Genomic DNA, 19173 nt, shown 5'->3' with positions numbered 1-19173 from the left:
TTATGTTCACTAGAGCAGAAGGACAGAAATGTCTCTTTGCTTTAGCTGACAAACATCTTTACACCACTGCTTGTCTGGAGCATGTGTTATCGGTCATCAAAAGGTGTAAAGAGAATTCAGCTGATGATGTCAAGTACTTCGACGACATGATTCAATGGTACATCAGGTTTAGACAGACAATTCTCGCTCTCACCAAATGTCTGTTTAGCACCGTGAAGAAGAAGGTACCTGCTTCAGCTGCTGGCCCAAGTAACAAGTGAAGATCACTCCAATTAACGCAAAGGGGGAGATTGTTGGGCTGAAGATTTAGTTGAAGGTTGCGTCATTTGGGCTCGGTTGTTTGTTTATTTAATTTATATTCCGGTTTGGGCCTGTCCAACCGAGAGCCCATTTTGTTTATTATATAAGTATATGCTTGCATGCATATTAGGTAATGATTTTAACGATTCATCTAGAGCATAACGATAGGATTTCCAGATTTCTTTAATCGTTCTTGTAACCTACCAATCCTCTACAGTTGATGTTCTTAATCGAGCTCTTCTGAGGATTTTGTTTTAATCATTCGACACGATTGATTCACTCTTGACTTATTCTTATTTTCGTGTTCTTGCTGTTTTTATAATCAATTACCTGTTTAAGATCTAATCGATCTTCATAGATTAAAGTTTTTAATCTCATCACTTCTCCAATCTCTTCTCCACCAGTTAGCATTCCTAGTTCTATTCCCCCCATATCCTCTACCATTCAAATACCACCTACTTCCATCCCAGTACCCCCTCCCATCTTTACAGAAGCAACCACCACAACTGCAGAAGTAAGAACCAACATATCTGATACGGGTGCTCCTACTGACGCACCCAAAACCACCTCAGCACCCGAATCCACTCCCACTACCAAACACACATCTCAACCCGAACCTACATTCACTACCGAGCCTCCACCCTCATCTCTTGCTCACCCAGCAGAGAGTGAAGAACCATTCCTTGGAGGAGAGCACATGACCTTTGACTCGGTCTATTACAGTCCGTATCAGGTACAGAGTGATGACGATGATGATGCTCCCGTCACAAAGAAGCATCTCAAGGAGCTTCACGAAAAGATAGATTCGCTCATCGCCTCCTCTTCTTCATCCCAGTCTACCATCTCTGAAGTTGCCATTCAGAAGATTGTTGATGCTTTTTCCAAAGCTCATCAAGTTTCTCTAGACTCCGCTACTACAGCCATTGATGCCTCCACCAAAGCTTGTGAGGCGGCGACCGAAAAAGGCGAAAAACTATTTACTGATGCTTCCTCCTTATTACAATCTTTACAGGAAACTGCCGAAGCCACCAAAACGAAGCTGGAACCCATTGTCCACCATCTGGCTACCTCAGTTGCATCAGAGCTGAAGTCTTTTGCTTCTCTTCGTCAAACTCTCTCAAACGACAACTCAGCTTTCAAGACGACTATTGAGGAGCGCCTCACCAAGCTTCAAGAAGATCTAGCTGCTGAGAACTCCCTCATGGATGCTCTTGCTAGGAAGACCACCGCTCTTAAGGTCAAGAGTATTCAACTCTCCAATTCTCAAACGGAGATTGAGTCTCTTCGATCTGAAAGAGAGATAGTTTCTTCGTGTGTTTCGGATGTCCACTCAGCCATTTCTAACATCCTGGAAGCACATGACCCGATCCTAAACTATTCTGTGAGGCGTGATCTTGCAGAAAAGCTTGCTCCTGCCCTCTCTCTCCTAAGCAAGATTGAAGGGCTCCTTGATTTCGTGTCCATTCCGAAACAAGGGGGAGAAAATGAAATTGTGTCTCAACAGCCTCCTTCTTAAACAGCAACCAAAACAACCGAACCTCCTTCTACAGGCCAAGCCTCAGGTTCGGGTGTCAAAGACAAGGGCAATTGCTGCGGAGAGCGATGATGATAAAGAGACCATTGCCGACCTTCTGAAGAAGCAATGTCGTGATAAAGATGCTGACATCAGCGCTCGTGTGGCTAGAGAGGCTGAAGAAGCCGAAAAAAGACAGAAAGAAGCTCACGACCTTCTCGAGAGTAGGAAAACTCTTTTTCCTCCTTGGACTCTTGAGAAGTTGCTGAAAGAAGCCATCGAAACACCCAGCATCTTGTTGCTAGAACCGGTGATCTCTTTAGATCGTTCTAATACTATCGATTCTCAGTTCGATATGCCACTGACCCGAAAGGCGTTCATCTTTCATGCCTTTGATATAACATTGCTGAGTTCCCTCATCCTCATCCAAAGGTTGGCAGGGACTTAGTCGATTTCTATCTGAGGGACGCTCAACCACAGTATCAAACATGGAGCGCTTAGAAGATTATCAATGTTCGGGTTCTAAAGCCGTATAGGGAAGGAAACTTCACCAACGTTCGGTTCAAGGTACTAAGAGGATCTGCCAAGACCGAACATGCCATCTCGCTTGTGGATCTTCCCAACTTAAATCCACATGACTGGATAATTTTGCACAACATCCTTCTTACAAATGAAGCAGAATATGGTCCGATCATTGACCACTTCAAGAGGATGCTTGTCTGCTATGTCATGGAAGTTGCCCAAATGGATCAGGAGATAGCGAGTGTATTCAAGAAAAAACCTACTATATCTCCTGTTCGCTATGCCAGTGATCTCAACATGATGCAGATGGGGAAGATAGACCCAAAGAGAAATTCAGTTATGTTTACCAGAAATGAAGGCCAGAAATGTCTTTTCGCTTTGGCAGATAAACATCTCTATACCATTGCATGTCTGGAACATGTCTTAGGGATCATTCATCGGTGCAAGCAAAACACAACGGATGATTAGAAGTACTTTGACGATATGATTCAATGGTACATTCGCTTCAGACAAACAATCCTCACGCTTATCCCTCGTCTGTTTGATACAACTAAGAAGGTTCCAGCAGCTGGTCCAAGCAAGAAGAAATGATAGTCTCGCTCCAAATTGACGCAAAAGGGGAGATTGTTAAATCCAGTTTAGTGTTGCGTCTTTGGGCTCGTTAGCTAGTCCAAGTTTATCTCTGGTATGGGCCTGTCCATCCGTGAGTTTTATGTAGGGTTTATTATAAATAGATGCTTGCATGCATCCTAGAACGTAACAATTAGATAAGATTTTGATAGAGATTTTCAAGCGTATTCATCGTTCTTATTTTGTAACCCTAGAATCCTCTATAGCGGAAGTTCTTAATCGAGATCTGCTGAGGATTGAGTTAATCGAATCATTCGACCCATTCAGATCCATACTTGTGTTTTATTTCATTGTTTTTACGTTCCTTATTTACCTGTTACAAAGATCTAATCAATCAAAGAGTAATTATAAGTCATCAAATTATTTTTATTAATACCAATTTTTTAACACCAATTTTATCCCCATCGTTCAAGGCTTCATTCTTCTTGCTCATTATGAGTGAAGACACAATTGGTTTAAAAATTATTATTTGTGTGATCTTGCTCTTTCCGAGCAACTTGCATTTGCAGCCTACAATTTATATGATAAAGAGATTCGGATCCACAAAATTTTCATTTGCAAACTTTCCTGATCAACAACATTTTCCGAGTCATTGTCTATGCTTTAGGAGTTCGGGTTTGCATTTTGGTTATCAGCATTATGGTTCATTAGTAGCGGGTTTATCATATATATATTCTATAGTGTTTGTTCACTTTGGCAATACATCACTGAGTCTACCCATGACCAAAAAAATAATATCCTCATTCTCACGGGTAGATGCTCGTATTAAGGGGTATTGTGCGATGTTCCATCATATTCGACATATTCTCTTTCCCGATTTCATGATTAATTTTGATTTTTAAAACTTGGTCGACCAAAAATAGGGGGAAAATCATGAGAATCCATTTTGAGTTTATTATTGGAGTTTTGACATTAGAGATATTGAAAACAAGGATTGATTTAGTAGTGTGATGTGACACTAATTTTTGATCTTTATAGATCGAATTTTTTGCATTACTAGATGTTCTTCAGATTACAATTATTTATCTTTAGACTCTACATTTTGGGATGTCTCATTTGCGGTTGCATCCAGATCGGATCTTATGATTGTTTGAGTTTGGATTTGCACTATTTTGAAGAAAATAATAGTTTTGGCCATGCGGCGTGACATTTATTTTTGATCTTCTGATCAAATTTTTGGCATTGCTAGACCATGTCCTTGTACTCACATTATTTATTATTCTAACTTTATTTTTGGATGATTCAAATTTTCAGCGGGTTATTCTTCAAGGAATTTTTGGTGCATTATCATTCGAGTTCGTAATATTGAAGGCGTTGTGTGATTTTACATTGTGCTCTTTGGTTCAACAATCGAGGGAGAGACTTTGTACATGTTTGGTTTTTGGGGACTGATCACATTCGAAGATTGGGATTTCATATTTTTTTTTATTTAGATTTGGCTCCTCTATATGTTCTTTGATAATATATTCTATTGCCAAATTCTAAGATCACAACAGCTTCAACTTTTCTGAGACACTTCAGCGCTAGGCCTGTCAGACATACTCGTCGGATGTCCTGCCTTTTATCTATGCTTTACCTTCACCATTTCAAGCTGTTAGGGGGAGATTATTGGAGCATGAAAATTCTCTACAATAATGAGTGTTTATTAGGTTAGAATATTCCCTTGTATGGAAAGCATATTCCCTCCACTAGTATATAAAGTGGAGGTAAGTGGTCTTTTATTTGTAATTATGCACTATGCACACTGTAGAGAAAGAGAGAGAGGGAGAGGGAGAGAGAGAGAGAGAGAGAGAAAGTGTCTGTGTGTGTGTGAGAGAGAGAGAGAGAGAGAGAGAGTTTGGATAGGGTTTTTCCCTATCTATGAGTGTTATTCATGTAATAATATTGTATCTCTCATTCTATCCTTTACAGTTTACTCACATATTATGTTCATCATGTTCATATGATTATCTTCTTGGTAATATTACTCTACACCAATCTAATCGACAAAATGGGTTCCTACATCTTCCAAAACAAACTCGAAGACACTAAAGTCATAATTAGAAACAAATAGAGACTGTTACCCAAAGGATTTACTCAACACAAAGGACTTGACTATGATGAGACGTTTGCTCCTGTTGCTTGTCTCGAAGCCATCTGAATCTTTCTCACTTATGTTGCTCATAAAGGCTTTAAAGTTTACTAGATGGACGTAAAAAGTACCTTTCTCAATGGTGAACTAGATACCAAAGTATCTTTAACAGCCCCTGGATTTGTAAATCTTTCATATCCAAACCACTGTATCAAACTACAAAAGGTTGTTTATGGCCTAAAGCAAGCTCCATGCGCCTGGTACGAGACTCTTATTGATTTTCTAAAGCATTCTGGTTTTCAAAGAGGAATCCTTGATCCCACATTATTCCAGAAAACCAATGGGAAACATTTCATTTTAGTTCAAATATATGTCGACGACATCATCTTTGGATCAACTGATTCAACGTTGGTTGCTAATTTTGCAAAGCTAATGATTAGTCGATTCCAAATGAGCATAAATCATGAATTGAGCTTCTTCTTTACACTACAAGTTAAACAAACCAATAGAGGAATCTTCGTTCAACAAGATAAATACATTTCCGAAATTATAAATAAATATTCTTTGGACATTTGTGCTTTTGTAAAAGATCCAATGGGATTTGGAAACAAGATCTTCTTGGACCTATAAGGTGTTGCTGTTGATTAGAAGTACTATATGTGTATGACTGGATCACTACTCTACCTCACTGCAAGTCATCCGCACATCATGTTATTTACATGTTTGTGTGCTAGATTCAAGAAAATTTTCCAACATCTCAAAGCAATAATTAACCCTGGAATTAGGTATCTGACAAATGAAAGTTTCCTTCTTCAAGCATATTCTGACTCAAACTATGTGTTGGGCTATAAAATAGATTCTGTCAAATTTTTTTATGTTTGTAGTTAGCCATTTAAGGATTGGGCATGTCCATCCGTTATTATGTAGCTAAGGTTATGCTATAAATACTGCATGCATGTACTTCATTGGGGTTAATCAATTTTCTGATTCCCTACCGTGTCTTTAAAGTAGAAGTTCTTCATCAAGATCTGCTAAGGCACTTGTTATTAATCATTCAACACCAGTTTGATTCTTACTTCTTATTTGATTTAGTTTTCTGATTTTAATCTTTCGATCAACTATTGATTTATTCTAACAATTGGTATCAGAGTAGGAGATCGTGTACATCATACATAATTCTTCTATTGAGTGTTCTAAGGTTTTTCCACTTTTATTAAATCTGATATTGCGGTCTTCATCATCTTTATTGATTGTTGACGTTGGATCTTGATCCTTATTATGCCTTAAATTAAATTTTAGTTTTACACATCTGATTCTTTATAGGTTTTAAGTGAATCTACGCCATGCAGACTGAAGATCCACACACTTTGTCCTTCAATCTTTCTAGCAGCATCAGTTCTACAACCAGAATTCTCATTCTCTTCCCACAAGAACTTAAAGTCTGGGCTCCATATTTTGAAGACAATGTGATGGGGATTGAATACCATGGAATGACGATTTGGAAAGCAACAACCAAAGGAACATTCAAGCACATAGGAACCAGGAGAGTTATTAAAACTCAAGCAGAATACAATAATCTTCTTGTCGATGTTAAAGATATTCCTCAAGATGAGAAGAATAAACTGTTGAGCAACATTAAAACCATGAGCGTAATAAGGTTTCCTTTGCCTCTGGATACATTTAGATTGGGGAGTCCATGTGAGATTGCGAAGGAAATATGGGACATGTTGAAAGACCTTTATTCTAGTGATGCAGATGCTGAACATTCTGTTCAAACGTTACTTCTTTCTGAGTTTGGTGCTTTTTCCCAAAAGTCAGACGAAAACCTTGATTAGACTTTCAATCTCTTTAACCATCCTTTAAGCAGGATGCTTAAGCACAACCTGAAGCGAGAAAATGTTGAGACAAAGGTCATCATTATGAATGGTTTGAGACCTGATGGAAGGTGGTGGTTTCCACAGTTAGAACTCATGAACACTTTAAGAACTATTCTTTGGCGCAGCCATTGGGAATTCTCAAGTCCCACGAAGATGAGGTAACGAAGAAACTGAAAGTTGCTTTTGGTATAGGTTCACTAACGCTGGTCGTGAAGGGCAAGAAGATTATAAAAGCAGAAGGTTCGGTGTCTGATCTCTCCGACTGCGAATTTACCAAGGAGGAATATGCTCTTATGGTGTCAACCCCTAGAAAGTTTGCAAAGAAGAGCTTTGCACGCTCCAAGAATAGAAACCGGCAGTGGAGTTATAGTTCTGAAAAGGGGAAGAATGAAAGTTTCAATAACTTGCCAAAGGATGAAGTGAAGAAAGAAAACAAGCTAGTGGGAGATTCTGGTTATGACTGCAATTACTGCCATGGAAAGAATAATTTGGCAAAAGAGTGTATGTTGAAAAGGTTAAGTCAGAAAAAGGACAAAGAAGAGAAAGATGAAGCTTACTTTCTTCGGAAGATAGAGTAGCTAGAAAATTAAATGTGTTGATAATTCCAAACCTGCTTTGATTGTGTAGGAGGATGATGACGAGTTCGGAAGAGTTGAAGTGTGGTCAATTGAATCGGAGGATGAAGAGGCGCGCAGATCCAAACTTGGTGAGTGCTTTGTCGCGAAGGCTGACTTACCTACTTATGGGGGAAAGTGTATGATAGTTCTCAATGATGTTTCAGGTTAAATATGATACGCTACTAATGGAGGCAAGACTCCAGACAATTTCTTCACGATGAAACCTGTCTCCGAGCAGATCAGTGAATGTGAGAAGGTGATCAACGAGATAAATTCTATTCTCGAATCTCTAAATATTCAATTCTCTAGGTATGAAACTGTTGGGTCTAAATTATGGTTTATACTTTACTTTTCTAGGAAAATGTATTTTTTTTGTAATGTAATATGTGTTTGCGGTTGTGTTCACAGCCCAGGTGGGTATTTACGGCCGTGAACTGGTTCACGGCCGTAAACCCATTCACAGCCCTTGTCCACCATATAATTATATGTACAGGGTAAGGAGTCTGTGAGAGAGTGTACGGCCAAGAGAGAGACAAAACGGAGCATAAGTTTGTGTAAGGGAACTTCATTCTAATAAAATCATACAAGATTCATATTTTAATTTTTTAATTTGTAAGTTTTGAGGAGGGACTCGGCGAGTTGATTCTTAGACTCGCCGAGTAGGATCGTAATTGTTGACTTGATTAATGAACGGACTCGGCGAGTCAATGGGTGGACTCGACAAGTCTGCGCTGATGTCTGAAACCCTAAATTTCTGGTAATGTGCCCTATTTAAGGGACCTTATAGTCCACATTTGCGCCTACCAGTCCAGAGAGAAAAGAGACCCATGAGAGCTTGAGCGAGTTGTGAGAGAGATAGAGCTATTTTTGATCATTTTTGGTGTGGTTTTGCAAAGAAGAGGTTGTTTCCACCAAGAGAAGGTCAACAGAGTGGCTGATTCAGGGTTTTGAAGCTCAGATCTGCACTACTAAGGTAGCAAATCGAACTCTCCTTCTGTTTTGGTTGAGCTCTATGAATCTAGGGTTTTCTATACCCTTTTTATGGATTGAATTGATGAGTTTATGTTCCCTTTATATATTAGACTCTAGATCTGGATCCATAGAGGTCCAGAGAGCCTTATCCATCTTACTTTATGAAGGGCTATGGAAGGAATGAACTTAGGTTGCCATTTTTGAGGCTATTTCTTCAAAAGGAACCATATATGTGTTGTATGAGTGTAAAGGTTTCACCTTTACGTAATTAGTGGGTATGGAAAGGTCAGCTCTATAGGTTAGAGAAGCAGATCTAACCTCAAAAGGTTGATTTGGTGTTGTCATGGAAGATACTCGTCGAGTCCATAAGGGGACTCAACGAGTTTAGTCGGGTTGCCTCGCGACTTATGTCCGGATGTAGCCATCGAGTGGAAGGTTCACTCGACGAGTCGAGTGAGGTTTAGAAAGATCCAGAATATACGCTTGGACTCGCCGAGTCACCTATGTGCACTCGACGACTCTGGTCAAAGTTGACCGTTGACTTTCGTTGACTTTTAGGGTTGAGTCAACACTAGGACTTTTGGAACGTTATAAGGGTAAAATGGTCTTTTAGCCTTCTAAGAGATCATTGGAACAAAATAGTCTAGCCTTGAGAGTCGTTATATATTTGAGATGATAGGTTATATGTTTAGGCGGGGCTAGGTCATTGTTACGAGGATCAGGGATACCGAGCATGTGAGTTACTAGACAGCATACATGGTGAGTCTTCTCACAATACTTTACCTAGAGTGGTAACTATGTGTGACCGGAAGGTCTTATATGTCGTAGTAAGTATGTGATATATGTTGCTATGTGATATGTATGTGCTATGTTATGTTATGAGTATCTTGATATGGACTGGAAGGTCAAGATGATGAGGACCAGAAGGTCATATGGGTAGGGTCGGAAGGTCTACCAGAGTTAGGACGGAAGTCCCCTGAGACACATGGATCGGAAGATCCCATAGAGTTATGGCCATGGGTGGAGTATGTGCTCTATGTGGTATTTTGTGGAACTCACTAAGCATTTATGCTTACAGTGTTATGTGTTATGTGTTTCAGGTACTAGCGATGATCGTGGGAAGGTGCATCATGACCCGTACAAACTGGCAGGTGAATTGTTTTATGATCTTGGGATATGTTTTTATCGTGCTGACATTTTTTAAACTTGAGAATTTGAGAATGTTGATTGATTTTTATGTTATATGAAAAATGAAAAATTGTTTTAAAAATTCACGTTGTTACAAGTTGGTATCAAGGCCTTGGTTTGAGGGATTCGGATATACCTTCGGGCGTATCTGAACTCAAACTGAGGATTTGAGAAGGTTTTTCATAAAAGGAACAATTTTTCTAAAAAGTAAAGGAATGAAAGGAAAGCGAAAAGGAGCAATGTGTACGATCAGCTAGCGCCCGAATGGTGATTTCCCAGAATACCCTTACATTATGTGTTATGATATATGATATGATATGTTATGCATGATATAGTAGGCTAGGTATTCATATTAGGACTAGAGTGGCCTGATTTGCGATGCTTTATCCTAGGAGATTGTTGTTGCTATGAGATGCTTCGAGAGTTAGTAGGTAGCAGTGAGGAGTTATTAGAAGTCTACCGAAGGATAGCCTATGCTTAGCGAGATATAGAGTACTTGTGTATTGGGTTCCTAGGAAGAGGTCATAGGGTGAGTGCTGATGCGGTGCGGAAGGTAGTATAGGGCCCGTACTACTGGAGACATCGGATCAATGCGCAGTCCAAGTAAGAATCCTTAGGGTACTAAGAAGCAAGTAGGGATGGGTTATCGAGTGCATGCATACTCGAGCGAGTCTCTAATATTTTTATGTTGTATTTCAGGGACATCGTGGTTGCGACACGCCACAGACCAGAGACCAGATGCATGAGTGACGAGGAGCTTTTTCAGATGATCCACGAGGAGGTGGCTGCGGCTATCTGCGTCGAGATACCAAAGATGTTTGGGTCTATAAAGACCACTTTGATTGAGATGTTTGACGAGAGATACGCACCGGTTACTGACGTTGTGGCTGTTGCAGCTACTGCGGCTGTGGCTGCTGCTAGACTTCAGGGGGTGACTCGATGCTGTTCTGGGGGTTCAGCAACACGAAGCCACCAGAGTTTGATGGAACGCAGGATCCATTCGCTGCGATGAGATGGATTTCTGATGTCGAAGGATGTGTCTATACTTGTTCGTGTCCTGAGCATCTGAGGGTTCGGTTCGCACTGAACCAGCTCTGTGACCTGGGAGAGGTTCACCACCATGTTCAGAGACAAGTATGTTCCCCGGTAGAGAGGGAACAATTGGCACAGGAGTTTTTGTCCCTCAAGCAGGGGACAGAGTCAGTTACTATGATTACACGGATGTTCCATGAGAGGGCGTTGTTTTGCCGTGAGCACGTGTCATCTGAGCAGGCACACATGAGCCGGATTTTAGCATTTTGAGGAAGGATATCTAGGAGTTCGTGGCGAACTTGACTTACCAAACATTTGTTGAGATACAGGAAAACGCCCGAAATAGGGAGATTGAGCTGGAGATGCAGGTCAGGGAGGATGCCAAGTCTCAGGAGAAGGATAGGCGGCCGGTACAATCTCAGCCGACTGCCAAGCGGGCCAAGCCCCGCCGATTTGAGATATGGAGGAAAGAAGCGTCGCACCTGTGGGAAGTGCGGCAAGGGGCATGATGGATTCAGTCGGTCGGGTGCTTGCTACAAACGTGGCAAGGAGGGGCATGTAGCCAAGGACTACCCCAAGGTATTTATGGTTTGCTTTCATTGCAACCAGACAGGCCATCGGAAGGCCGAGTGCCCGCAGCTATTACAGTGATCAGCATAGGGATTTGCCCATGCTGCTACATGAGCTTCTGAGAGTCAGCCAGTGAATGTCGAAGCACCGAAGGCACGAGGGAGTGCCTTCCAGTTGATAGCGGAGGAGATCCGCACAGCACCCACCGATGTGGTTGGTATGTATTCTTTCAATTATTTATGCTAAGTTGAGATATTGTGCTTATTTTATGATATGGTAGGTACTTTTCTTGTGAATTATGTGCCTGTGTTGGTGTTATTTGAATCGGGTGTGAGTCGATCATTTGTGTCTTAGCATTTAGTAAGCACATTAGTATTTGATGAGAGGCGTTGAGTCCGCCTCTATGAGTTTCCATAACTGACGAGCGAGCGGTGTATGCTACTGATGTGATTCGAGGATGTATTCTTGAAATCTTCAGCGTCGATTTTCCGATAGATCTAGTCCCGATTGTGATGGGGGACGTTTGCATTATAATGGGCATGGATTGGTTGAGCCGATTTGGGGCGGTTATAGACTGTGAGCGGCAGATAGTGAAGATACGAGACCGTAATGGGGGAGTGTTGACAGTATATAGTGAGGGTACCCGATGTGGTTCAGCATTTTGTTCGGCTGCTAGAGTGAGACAAAGTTTATAGTAGGGCTGCAATGGATTTGTAGCTTATGTGATGGATACGCGAGTGGCCTTAGAGGGGCCGAGTTCAGTTGACGATGTTCCGATAGTGCGTGAGTTCCCGGATGATTTTCCTAAGGAGTTGCCGGGTGTGCCTCCCGTGAGTCAGGTAGAGTTTCCCATCGATTTGGTTTCGGGAGCGGAACCTACCGCCAAGGTGCACTGTCGCCTGCCGCCACCAGAGATGCAGGAGTTATCCTCACGGCTTCAGGAGCTATTGGGAAAAGGATTTATCAGACCGAGTAGCTCACCTTGGGGAGCGCTAATCCTTTTTGTCAAGATAAAGGATGGTTCACACGGGATTTGCATTGATTACCAGGAGTTAAACAAGTTGATGGTCAAGAACCGTTATCCCTAATGGAGGATCGATGATCTGTTCGATCAGCTGCAAGGAGCATGTTGGTTCTCCAAGATAGATTTGAGGTCTGGATATCATCAGATGAGAGTACGGGAGGAAGATATCCAGAAGATGTCATTCAAGACTCGTTATGGGCAATATGACTTCGTGGTGATGCCTTTTGGGCTCACCAATGCTCCAGCAATGTTCATGGATCTTATGAACAGAGTGTGCAGCCCGATGTTGGATCGGTCGGTGATCGTGTTTATTGATGATATTCTGGTATATTCGAGGTCTAGAGAGTAGCATGAGCAGCATCTGAGAGAGATTCTCGGGTTATTAAGGTCAGAGAGGCTTTTTGCCAAATTCTCCAAGTGTGATTTCTGGTAACGAGAGGTCCAGTTCTTGGGACACCTCGTTAACAAGAACGGGATGTTGGTCGATCTGGCCAAGATTGAAGCGGTTATGAGATGGGAAGTGCCGAAATCCGCCACCAAAATCAGAAGTTTCCTGGGGTTGGCCGGCTACTATCAGAGATTTATCAGGGATTTCGCCAAGATCGTCGTTCCTCTCAACAGGTTGTCCCGGAAGGGCGTCACTTTTAGTTGTGGTCCGGAGCAGCAGGCCTCGTTTGAGACGCTTTGTCAGAGATTATGTGAAGCCCCGATATTAGCCCTCCCGGAAGGGATGGAGGATTTCGTGGTATATTGTGATGCATCGATATCAGGGTTGGGGGCGGTGCTTATGTAGAGAGGGAATGTGATAGCATACGCCTTGAGGCAGTTGAAGCCTCACGAGGTGAGATATCCCACCCACGATCTGGAGTTAGGGGCAGTGGTGTTTGCCCTCAAAATCTGGCGTCACAATCTGTATGGGGTTCGGTGTACCATATACACGGACCACAAGAGTTAAAAGTATTTGATGGATCATCCCAACCTGAATATGCACCAGAGGAGATGGTTGGATATGGTAAAGGATTACGATTGTGAGATCCTGTACCACCCGGGCAAGGATAATGTTGTAGCTGATGCTCTGAGCCATAGGGTAGAGAGTGCCCCAATTCGAGGCATTTATATGCGGTTGACGGTGATGACTCTGGTATTGGACATTATTCGAGAGGCCCAGGCAGAGGCTGTGAGACCGAAGAACCGCAAGAAGGAGTGGGTAACTGTTCAGGTATCTGAGTTTGTTACCGATAACCGAGGGCTTATGACTTTTTAGGGTCGGATTTGGGTGCCGTTTGCGGGTGGGCGCGTACCATTATGATGGGGGAGGCGCACAGATCGAGGTTTTCGATCCATCCTGGGGCCACTAAGATTTATTTAGATTTGAAGCGAGAGTATTGGTGGCCGTGTATGAAGAGGGATGTAGCATTGTTTGTTGAGAGGTGCTTGACCTGTTGCAAGGTTAAAGCCAAGCACCAGCGTCCACATGGGAAGTTGCAGCCACTTGAGGTTCCCCAATGGAAGTTGGAACAGATTTCTCTGGATTTCATCACCAAATTACCGAGGACTGCAAGGGCGTTGACGCAATTGGGGTGATCGTTGATCGGCTGACGAAGAGCGCTTACTTCCTTGCTATCAGTGAGAGCTCTTCCGCAGAGAGTTTGGCAGAGATGTATGTGAGAGAGGTGGTATCGTGGCATCGTGTACCGATCTTGATTGTGTTTGATCGAGATGTATGTTTCACTTCCAGGTTCTGGAAGAAGTTCCATGAGGAGTTGGGTACGAGATTGCATTTCAATACCGAATACCACCCACAGACAGACGGGCAGAGTAAGCGGATGATTCAGACGCTTGAGGACATGCTTTGAGCATGTGTGTTGGACTTCGGAGGAAGTTGGGACACATACTTTTCGTTGGTTGAGTTTTCCTATAACAACAGCCCCATTCTAGTATTGGTATGCCTCCCTTCGATTTGTTATATGGGAGGAGATGTCGGACTCCCATTTGATGGGGAGAGGTAGGGCAGCGCATGTTAGGTAGCACTGAGATAGTGCTTCAGACGACTGAGCAGATACAGTAGGTCAGACAAAGATTGCTTACAGCCCAGAGTCGCCAGAAGAGTTATGCGGATAGACGACGATCCGAGCTTGAGTTTCAGGTTGGAGACTTCGTACTCCTGAATGTGTCTCCTTGGAAAGGAGTGATCCGATTCAGGAAGAGGGGCAAGCTGGGGCCCTTGTACATTGGTCCTTTCAGGGTGACAGCAAGGGTAGGCAAGGTAGCATATCATTTAGAGCTACCTGCAGAGTTGGGCCAGATACTTGATACTATCCACGTGTCTTATTTGAGGAAGTGTATAGCTGACGAATCGGCTGTGGTACCATTGGAGGATATTCAGGTGGATGAGAGCCTGAACTATGTTGAGAGGCCAATCGCGGTGGTGGATCGGAAGATCAAGGTTTTGAGGAACAAAGAGGTGCCCCTGGTTCAGGTCTAGTGGCAACATCGGCAAGGGTCCGATTTAACTTGGGAGCCGGAGGCAGAGATACAGAAGTAGCATCCAAAGTTGTTTCCAGAATTAGACTTCGAGGGTGAAGTCTAATTCTAGTAGGGGAGAATTTTAACATCCAGATTTCTAGGTATCATATTTTAATTGTTTAATTTGAAGTTTTGAGTAGGGACTCGGCGAGTTGACGCTTAGACTCGCCGAGTAGGATCACGATTGCTGACTGGATTAATGAACGGACTTGCAGAGTCAATAGGTGGAGTCGACGAGTTCGCATTGATGTCAGAAACCCTAAATTTATGGGCTTGTGCCTTGTTTAAGGGACCTTATAGCCCTTATTTGCGGCTACCAGTCCAGAGAGAGACCATTGAGAGCTTGAGCGAGTTCTGAGAGAGAGATAGAGCTATTTTTGATCATTTTTGGTGTGGTTTTGCAAAGAAGAGGTTGTTTCCACCAACAGAAGGTCAAGGGAGTGGCTGATTCAGGGTTTTGAAGCTCACATCTTCAATACTAAGGTAGCAAATCGAAATCTCCTTCTGATTTGGTTGAGATCTATGAATCTAGGGTTTTGTGTACCCTTTTTATGGTTTGAATTGATGAGTTTATGGTCCCTTTATGTATTAGACTCTAGATCTGGATTCATAGAGGTCCAGAGAGCCTTATCCATCTTACTTTATGAAGTGATATGGAAGGAATGAACTTAGGTTGCCATTTTTGAGGCTATTTCTTCAAAAGGAACCATATATATGTTGCATGAGTATAAAGGTTTCACCTTTACGTGATTAGTGGGTATGGAAAGGTCAGATCTATAGGTTAGAGAAGCAGATCTAACCTTAAAAGGTTGATTTGGTGTTGTCATGGAAGATACTCGCCGAGTCCATAAGGGGACTCAACGAGTTGAATCGGGTTGCCACGCGACTCATGTCCGGATGTAGCCGTCAAGTGGAAGGTTCACTCGACAAGTCGAGTGAGGTTTAGAAGGATCCAGAATATATGCTTGGACTCGCCGAGTCACCTATGTGCACTCGACGACTCTGGTCAAAGTTGACCGTTGACTTTCGTTGACTTTCAGGGTTGAGTCAACACTTGGACTTTTGGACCATTAGAAGGGTAAAATGGTGTTTTAGCCTTCTGAGTGATCATTGGAGCAAACTAATCTAGCCTTGAGAGCCGTTATTGATTTAAGATGCTTGCTTATATGTTTAGGCGGGGCTAGGTCATTGTTACGAGGTTCAGGGATACCGAGCACGTGAGTTACTAGACAGCATACAAGGTGAGTCTTCTGACTATACATTACCTAGAGTGGTAACTATGTGTGACCGGAAGGTCTTATATGTCATGCTAAGTATGTGATATATGTTGCTATGCGATATGTATGTTCTATGTTATGTTATGAGTATCATGATATGGAGCGGAAGATCAAGATGATGAGGACCGGAAGGTCATATGAGTAGGGCCGGAAGGTCTACCAGAGTTAGGACGGAAGTGCCCTGAGACACATGGATCGGAAGATCCCATAGAGTTATGGCTATTAGTGGCATGTGTGCTTTATGTGGTATTTTGGGGAACTCACTAAGCATTTATGCTTACAATGTTATGTGTTATGTGTTTCAGGTACTAGCGATGATTGTGGGAAGGCGTTGGCATGATCCATACACACTGGCAGGAGATTTGTTTTATGATCTTGGGATATGTTTTTATCGTGATGACATTTGTTAAACTTGAGAATTTGAGAATGTTGAATGATTTTTATGTTATATGAAAATTGAAAATTTCTTTTAAAAATTCACGTTGTTACAGATTGATACACAAGCGGATTTGGGACTTACAAGTAGTATCAGAGCTTGGATCGCATCAATCATATTGCCCAAATCTGGAGCGTATTTGATCTTATTTTTGAAGCATTTTTGCGTTTTTGAATACATCTCAGAAAAGTAGGGGGGTTTGTTCTTCGTGTTTTTGATAAAAATGAGTTTTTGATCGAGTTTTGGAGTAAACATGGTTAAAAATGTCGTTTTCTTCATATCTGAAGCAGTATTCACAGCCCGGAAGAAGGGTTTACGTCCATTGAAGGGTTTTCAACCGAAGGAGGGTTCTCGGCCTAAGAAGCGTTTGCAGCTAGGGTTTCTCGGCGGCGGTCGTAATCACGAATTAGAGTTTGTCAGACAGTTCACGGCCCAGCAGTGTGTTCATCCTATACATAAAAAAAAAGGAAGGGGACTTACAATTACACGTCACTTTAGAGTAACCTATATAAATAACTTCTACAACACAATACGTATGAATAAATAAATGGAAACGTATTACTTGATCATTGGTTTCAACATATGTTGTTATTATCATGATCTTGATATTAAGATCTTATGAGATTAAGATATGTAACAACCCGATATTTTGAGATGATAAAATGTAACGCCAGTCAAATTTAAGCCAAAACTTAACTTTCCTAAAATCATATTTGGGTTAAATAAAGTGGTAGGACTCGTATTAAGGTTTTCGTACATATAAAGAACACTAAAATCCGAGTTATAACGAAGAAGTTATGACCAATCAAAAATTCACGGCGAGAACCGGCAACGCTGGTAGATGTAAAACGCAAAGTTTCGATACAATAATTTTTAGCCTTAGGTATCTAAACGAAAGTCGTAGATTACGTTAAACCGTGATCATGCATAAAAAGAACGCTCAAATCTGACTTCGTACGAGGAAGTCATGAATTTCCGAAGTTTCTAACCTAGCAGTAGACAGCTAAAAACTCGAAACAAAGATCGAGCGACCTTTAGCCGACACAACCTAAACGAAAGTTGGAGAGCCCGACAATAGGAGTATAACAATAAAAAGTCTGACGAAAACGGACTTCGGATAAAGAAGTTACGGATTTTTAACGAAGTTATCGTGTCCCGACCTATTTAAAATTATGTCATTAAAAATAAATTCAAAACTAGCCGACAGAGTCTAAAGGAAAGTTGTAGAGCACAATCTCACCTACGCGTGGATATAAAGAGCACGAAAAATGGAGCTCGTACGTGAAAGTTACGGAATTTAGAAGAGGACAGGCCGGATTACGCCCCGCGTTCTCTGGGAGTACGCCCCGCGTTCTCTAGGAGTACGCCCCGCGTACTAGACCCAGAGTCGAGTCCCATCGGCCCGCCCACTCTACGCTTAGCTAGCCAGGACTCGTAAGCCATGACGCATTCTTACGCCCAGTGTAACGAGGTACGTGCTGCGTACGTGAGTACGCCGTGCGTGCTACAAAATTACGCCCCGCGTACTCACTCTCCCAGCACTATAAATAGATGGCATCAGCTGCGAGTTTAGGCACACTTTCTCAAATCTCCAGTTACTCTCACACACTTCCAACCACCAGAAGTTGCCCCGACGACCTTGATTTCCGCACTCGAGCCCCCGACGAAAGATTTACGCTGCAGAGATCCCCGAAGAGCCCGACGATGCAACTATCCGCGGTCGAAGTTCTGCTCAACCCTAGCCTCTCTCTTCAAACTTAACGAGTGAGTTCATACCCCTATAATCTACATTTTTAAATGTGTTATCAATATTGTTTTTATATACACTTTTGAGGGGAGGAATACAAGTAAACACACGATTATTATCGTGTGTAACTCAAAGATTCACTAAATACTCATTTTTATCAAGTAAATCATATGTGATTCACAACCATTATGTGGAATCTTTCATACGGAAAACATAACACGATATCGTTTGATATATATTGAAATTAAATATGTTGTTATACGTATACGAATCAAATAGTTTATTTATACCTCGAGTACAAGTGTTTATTATGTCACCACAAAAAGTTACACATTACATAACAAGTGAGCATTACACTAGGGTTACTATACAAACGAAACGAACCTTTTCCTCGTTGGGATGTGGCCTTAGGGCATCGGTTATTCGTCCGAATGTCGTCTAAGTATTAGTTATATATATATATATATATATATATATATATATATATGTACATATATAGACATAAAAGTTTCTGTCAGTTCGTTCAGTACCTTTGAGTAGAAAAGGCATATTTCGATTATACACACACATTATCAATAACTATAATAGGTATAGTTAAGACATACTATTTACCATTCCAAGTACCAGGAATTATACAAGATTCAGTATATTCATGAGTCAATACAAATACCTTACATACTATGCAAAGAGATACAATTATATACGATTAAAAAGGCATACAATCTTAAGACATACAATTACAAAAGCATACAACTTCAAGACATACCATTTCAAGGAATACAATTACATGAGATAGTATACTAGATATTCATAACATTTTATATACTACAAGTACAATATCAAGAAGGTATATTGATATACAAAAACAAAA

The sequence above is a fragment of the Lactuca serriola genome, chromosome 1 (genome assembly GCF_051521515.1).
Source record: "Lactuca serriola cultivar US96UC23 chromosome 1, Lser_US96UC23_V15, whole genome shotgun sequence".
Taxonomy (NCBI): Eukaryota; Viridiplantae; Streptophyta; class Magnoliopsida; order Asterales; family Asteraceae; genus Lactuca; species Lactuca serriola.
The sequence above is the reverse complement of the archived record's forward strand: the minus strand, read 5'-3'. Positions refer to the sequence as shown.